Source organism: Manacus vitellinus, unplaced genomic scaffold (genome assembly GCF_001715985.3).
Source record: "Manacus vitellinus isolate BGI_N305 unplaced genomic scaffold, ASM171598v3 scaffold_39_pilon, whole genome shotgun sequence".
Classification (NCBI taxonomy): Eukaryota; Metazoa; Chordata; class Aves; order Passeriformes; family Pipridae; genus Manacus; species Manacus vitellinus.
The window spans coordinates 875,379-882,285 of record NW_021940534.1 but is presented as its reverse complement, the minus strand read 5'-3'; the positions used below and the strand labels follow the sequence as shown (position 1 = coordinate 882,285).

Genomic DNA, 6,907 nt, shown 5'->3' with positions numbered 1-6,907 from the left:
GTGCCCTGACAGTTAACAGCATTGCAGAGCTTCATGCTCTTATTCGGGGGCTACCAGGGGTGTCCAGATGTTTCTGCATGTTAAACAGTGTGGCACAACACCTCTGCAGGAATCGGCAGGCAAGAACGTTTTCTTCTTGACTTGGACTGAAAGCTTTTAGTCTGCTATATCAGGAAAACATTGACACCATCTGCAAACCCTGTTGTGTCCGTACATGAGGAAAAAACCCTTCTGCTCATTTTTCCTGATTATTTTGTGGGACAGTGCATTCACTAAAATTACCAGTTAAGGAAACCGTAAATGCCTCTGTGTTTCTTGCTGTAGTCGCTTGTTGAGTGTGGGGCTGAGTGGGAAAAGGAGTGGTCTTGGCAAACAGCTTATTAGCCTAAAATAAATTATTCAGAACAGAGGTTTGGATACAGATTGCAGGGAGTGATAATGGAGATGGTTTTCTTAGTCTGTTCATGTTAGGGAGACATGGAGTATGCTTTTCAGGAATTCACTTAAGTAGAATCACTTTGAATAACGCAGCCTGGAAGTAATATTGCTGCCATCCAGCTAGTGTCTGTGGAACAGCATTCTCCTGCCTCCTGAAGCATTGGCATTGAAGATGGATAGATATGGAGATATTTTTTGGGGGGCTTTTTCTTTTTCTTTTTTTTTTTTTAAGGGGAATTTTTCTAACCAGTAAAGAGGGCGATGTTTCGGTTGAGATTTTTTCCCCTCGAGTGAAATAGTGGACCACATCAGCATCCGATTTGGGTGCGTCATGTGGTTTCTCATGTGATGCTGGTCTCACTGTGCTTTGGAGAGTGAGCCTTTGTGACTCCGCACTCTTGGACAGTAGCATCCAGCAACACAGGAGACTTTGGGGAGGGAGAGGAAAAGACACAGCCTCCCAGAAAGCCCCAAAACCCAGAAAAAATAAAGTTATGATAATTTATTATAGTTATTGTTTCTTCATAACTGTTTTGGCTTTAATTTTTAATTCTGGGTCTTCCCTTTTCTCCGTTCCTGCAGGCATAAAGCTGCACCGTTCAGAAGAAGCAAGACTGTCTTTCCTTACAGCTACGATGCTGCACCGCTTTCGACACAGCGTGCTTTTCCCCGCGTTTACCTGGGCGGCTGCTGCTCTTTCTGCTGCTGCTGGGGCTGCTGCAGTCTTGCTGCCTGCGCTTCACCCTGGCTTAACTGACTCGAAACTCTCCCGTCTGCACATTGCTAAGGAAGAAGAACGATGGAGCCGCATTTTTTTTTTTTGTTGGCTCTGGAAGCAAAGGGTTGCGATATGCGATGATTTGGGGATTTTCTTTGGTGGGGGGGAAGGAGGAGAAAAGAAGGGTGTTAATCTAGGATGGGGTGGGTGAAAGCTTAAAGAAATATTATGTAAAGTAATCCAGTGCTCGACAAGGGCATCAGCAACAAGAATCCAGCCTCTGCTGCTCCAGAGGATTAACATGGGGAAGCCACAGTGCTGCAGTCAGGTTTCACCTCAGTGTTGTGCTGGAGACGGATAAATAAGGTATCGGTTGCATCTGCCTGATAAGGCAAAGCCAAAGGGAGAAGGAGAGAGCGAGCAAATGCAAATGCAAAGGAAGAAGAAACGCTACGTGCCGTTTGTCTGATTCTGTGGATTCTCATTGCAGAGAGGATGGCTTGATTAACAAAGCAATGTATGGACCGAGGGACTGTAAATCGTAGCTCGAACATTCCTGGTGCTGTTAAGGAGTGAACTGATGAGTTAGGTGGCTGCAGGAATATCCCCAGGGAAAACAGCAGCCACTCACTCCGTGTATATCTGTGTATGTATGTGCTTTTGTGTGTGCGTGAACATGTATGGAAATGAAAGCAAGACATTTCTGACCAATTTACAGAGGACGTTTGTCACTTTGCTGGGTCAGACTTGATTGCAGCTTGTATTTTCAGCTATAGCTCTACACCCATTTCCTGACTGAGGTGGCACTTTGTGAAAACAGATGGTAGGCAGTATTCTTTTAAGAAATATGAAAGCAGATCCTTTCTACTTAACACCTTAAAGCACTGAATCTTCTGCACTGTGCTGAGAAAAACCATGGGGCTTTGTTTTCTCCATCTTAAAATCTCTATAAACACAGCTGTATTCAGTATGGTGAAAAGTTCTATACTGTAAATAGAAATGTGATCAATCTAATCAAAATAAATGCATCCCAGATGACTTCTAGACCAGCTGGCTACCACAGTCATCAGATGACTAAATCCTCAACTGAGCATTTATATTCAGTGTTATATTTGCATCTTTTTCTTTTTCTTTTCTTTTTTTTTTAGATTTTCAAAATCAGCCTCTAATTGAAAAAGATTCTTCATATATTGAGAAAAGGCAATGCTTACATTTGGCAATCAATTTCTGTGAAATGTAGCTGAGTGTATTTTTTACTACCAAACCTGCATGAGGAAGACTATGTTTTTAGGGCAGGTAGACTTGTCATGGTAGAGGCATATTTCATTTGGTAGGCAGCTCAGCTTGGCCATGTCTGAACAATGCAGAAATAGGGGAAACGAGTGCTGCAGTCAGCTAGCAAGGCTTGGCATGGCTGCTAGCAGCTGCATACCGAGAAAGAGGTTTTTTTTCCCTTTCCTTTTTTTCCCTTTTGTACAAAGCCATAGACCATAATGTCAACCTAAAATATGTACGAGGGGATTTTCCAATAGTCATGGTGAGCTACCCTGCAAGATGCCGGTCTGGTCCTTCCACTGTTTGTTCCCTCGCCTACAAAGGCAGCCCTCTGTGTTGGATTATATTTAGCCAGCTGTTGGATAACATTCTTTTGCTGGGGGAAAAGGAGTCTTATTACTCCCAAACTGTAGTTTTCTGTTTGCTTAAAGAAAAATAACTTTGGCAATACAGCAGGCTCTGCAAAGGAGTTTATGCCACTGCCTATACCTTTCTGAAACTGTCATGTTCTTCTAACTCAGGCAGCTTAAAGCAAGAAAGGAGGGAGGAGGAGAGACTCTTAACTCACAGCTTCAAAGCTGCAGAGATGAGCAAAATGTCAGCAGCTTGTAATTAGGAGCCCACGGTTACGTCAGTGCCTGTATCTCTCCAAGAATAGCTATGTGATGTGTGCCACAAAGCAAAGGAAGACTCTCAAAACCTGGTTAACAAGCCTGGTTCAAACAAGAAAGAGCAAAATGGATTAATGAATCTGCTGTGTTCCTAAATCAGATGTGGATGGATTACATGCAGAAGGCTTGCTGAATTCTGCATCAGTGAAGACTGAATTTTCAGTTTGTTAGAGGGCAAGATATTCACCGAAAGTGCAAATCTTTCAGAAAAAAATGCAGATGAACAATCTATCCTTGAAAATGTCTTTCCGAGCTCTGTCCTGTACAGGCAGCTGCATGACATGGAGGCATGCTCTGAAGAGACCAGCAAGCTACGCACGAAGGTGTTTAGAGGAAGGGTATAATTAAACATAAAGCAGGCTCGATGAAATTCTGTTCTGGCATTACAGATTTGATACCAAAATACCACCCCAGAGAAGGCTGACTGGGCTCTGGTGTGATTTATATTAAGGCTTCTCTGGTTAAGAGCAAGGGGGGAGGGACAGGGCTTCGTGCAGCATCTTGCAGCCATGCAGAAATCCCCAGAGCTGTGGGAAGTAGGAGGGATGGGTGCAGCTGTGAGCTCTTAAAGACACATGCCCACATCCCACCAAGGGGCTTTCTGACCTCTGCAATTATTTTTAGGTCTGTGAAGGCAACTCGGCAGTGCTTAAGCAGTGAGATTGCAGGGGGTGCTTAATCTGCTGCGACTGGCCTTTCTCTGTGTCATGGCTGGAATATGTTTACAGTGCTTTTATCAATACCCCTCCACCACATCCAGTGTGCATGTCTGTCAGTGTTCCCGTCGCCCAATTGCTGGAAGTCTGGTGTGGTTCCTTGCTCTCAGCAGAAGTCACTTGCAGTTAAGCTCTGTTGTAGTTGCTCTTTAATTTACCAGGATAGGTAGATTGTCTTACACAAACAGTGGGGTGGGTGGTTTTTGGTTGTGGTTGTTTTTTTTGACTGTGAATACAAATTTGTAGGAGGAGGTGACTCTGTATATTAAACCAATAGCTCTTTGAATTGTGTGTAGTATAATTTAAATATACTCACTTTAATTAATAGAAGGTTACAAAAGCTGGCATTGTCTGGGGCTGTTTAATTTACATCTTAGGTTTAGTCAATGAGCATAACCTGACTGATTAGAATAGTGTATTCTGCGCAGCCAACAGGGTGGAAGGCATTATTTTGTTTGTGTTAGTTCAAACAGCTGGTCATTAATGCAGGCCCCATCTCCAGAATGAAGTGCTAGTGGACATGAATGGCTGCCTGATTAATGCTGCCCCTCGATGGGTCCTTCATCCAGCAGAGATGCTCGTAGCAGAATAATGCAGCGAGATTTGATTGCACTCTAACAGGGTAGTATGTCATTGTGTCACCGAGTGATCGAGGTTATTATGGGGCAGGGCAGACAGACGGGACAGTGGGGTTACTAGACCGTGGCATTTTTAGAAATGCAGGGCTGACCTACTTAGAGTTATTCTTGCTGGCTGGCAGCTGCCTGGTGCGGGGCTCCCCCGGATAGGCTGCGGCTGTTGCTAGGGGGAATTAGCATGAATTTTTCCACATACAGACTCAGTGATTGAATGATAAAAGCTGACTGGAATTAAAGAGATTCGGTTCAGTATTATGCAGATTTATCTCCTCATTTTTTTTCTCTCTGTCAAGTGCATAAAAAGGGGCAGAAAACAGTTTGTTTCCATTTATTTTTGACCTATTTTTTTTTCCAGGGAAGGCCAGAAGTGTTGTGAATTTTTGATCATAATTTAATATTTAAGCCATTGAAATGATATGATAGTGGGCATACATCTTTAATGTATGGAAGGTTCAAATGCTATGTCTTTGCAAGGGAATGAAATGAATAACATATTTTGTGTTCTAGTCAGACTGCTGCCTCTTTATATCTGAAGCTGTGTCAGATTCCCTTATCTGGAAAGGGGAAACATATAACAGGTTTTATTGCATAACATTACTCTTGTCTATTTTTAGCTATCTGTACTTAAAAAAAATTAGTCCTGTTTACGTTAGTGGATGAAATTAATCCCCAGGCTATGCCTCATGTATGTGGAGACAGATGCCCCAGGTAGCTATGGTATTGTGGGTCATGTTCATCTGAAAAGGTGTTTACATACTGCAAACTTATCAGCACTGCATACCTAGCAGCTTACTGATGCCTGGCATGTAATCACATCAATAAGAGAATGTCTTCTGGATTTCCGAGTCCTTTTCAGGCTTTGGTTTGAAATTGGATTCTCTAGATGGCCTTCCTTTATTTATCTACATCTGCCTAAAAGAGTGCTATCTTTTCAGAGAACTCTGTGCTCTCTCAGGAAGCAAATAAAAACAATACTCAGTGAAGAATCCTTTGATGTAATTATGAATATTTCCTTTGTTATCATCACTAATTATAGAAGATCTTTGTTTAAATTGCTATCCCCCTCTGTATGATCTTTTGCCACATGAAGAAGTTCTAATTTAGTGCTTATAATTTTAAGTTAAATTTTCATGGCAACACATCATGACATCACACTCGAAGAACTGGGAATTTTCAAGATAAAAGACAGTGAGGATGGGGGAGAAGGACCCACATGTCTTTGGAATTGCAAAATAAAAAATATGACTCGGTGATGAAAATTAGTGAACTCATTTTTGTCTGAAATAATTAAATTTGAAATATTATATGAATGAGATACCTTTTAGAGAGGTGTGAGCAGCATGCATGTCTGTCTGGACAGCCAGCAGCCTCCCTGGAACCAGTGCTCTCCTGCTTTGGCCCCTGGAGTTTCTTGGAAAGCAATGAAGAGGAAGAAACTGGAAATGAAGACATAAATTTGAATGCATTTTGTGACTGAGGCAAAGCATTCAGTTCCTACCGAGTTGAATTTCCAACTCTCTTTCCTGGCATTGATTCATTACTGAAACTCGTATCACTTCCTTCTCTGCTCCTTCCTGATGGTCTCATGAAGTGACAGATTTTTAGAGAAGTGAAAGTGAAGAGGGGCACTGTTTGATGCCGACTAACTGTGTTTACCTTACCTGTCCCTGGAGGTGACTGCAGAAAGTTTTGGGTCCACTTGCCTCAGCAATATTCTCATGATCAAAGTCTGATCTCCTGCTCCACTTTCCTGCCGGATGCTGCAGGATGCTAGGCAACAGACCTTTGTCTACAATTGTCTGTTGAAGTTCTTGCCCTTGTTGGTTGTAGCCAGTTGCAGTTTCATCCAATTCACCTGAGATATTAGCTGAATTGGGCTTCAGGAAATCAAAATAAGCATGCAATGCTATATTAAAGGAGAAATCCATTTTCTAGTGAAAAATATTTGAGTGTTATCTTATTTTGGTATATTCTTGCTAAGAAAGGGGGAGTTCAAAGAAAAGCAACAGACAAGATAAAGCATATACTCTGTGGAAAAGAGTTGTATGCTTGTTGTTTATTTGGGATTTCAACACAGTGAATGTTTATAACAAACATCAAATCGGACAGTTTAACAAACCATCAAGTGGTATATTAAATATAAAAAATATAATGCACAAGAAATTGTATTCAGCATTAAGCTACTTCTCTGAAAGTCTCTTTAATGGGAATTATTCCAAATAAATGAATGTATGAATGATCTGATCATAATGCTTTGGGTAATTATAAGTAGCAGAAATATGGAGTTAATGAAACAAAACCAAAATCTGAGCTTTGTGTGTGTGTGTATAATGCATAAGAAACAGGACACCAGAGGAGTTAGAAATATATGTCTGTGTTGAAAATATTGTCAATTGTACACATTCTTTTGAAAAAACTGTGTTAATCATTTTCTGATGATCTCCTCTGAGG

At 41.5% G+C, this 6,907-nt stretch overlaps 1 long non-coding RNA gene across 1 annotated transcript; it reads left to right on the top strand.

The window, feature by feature from the left end:
- Positions 1-802: 802 nt before the first annotated feature.
- LOC108640606 lies at positions 803-2,200 on the top strand. The gene is made up of 2 exons (XR_001921302.1): positions 803-929; positions 1,021-2,200. It is a non-coding gene; the product is annotated as an uncharacterized LOC108640606 (long non-coding RNA).
- Positions 2,201-6,907: the final 4,707 nt, after the last annotated feature.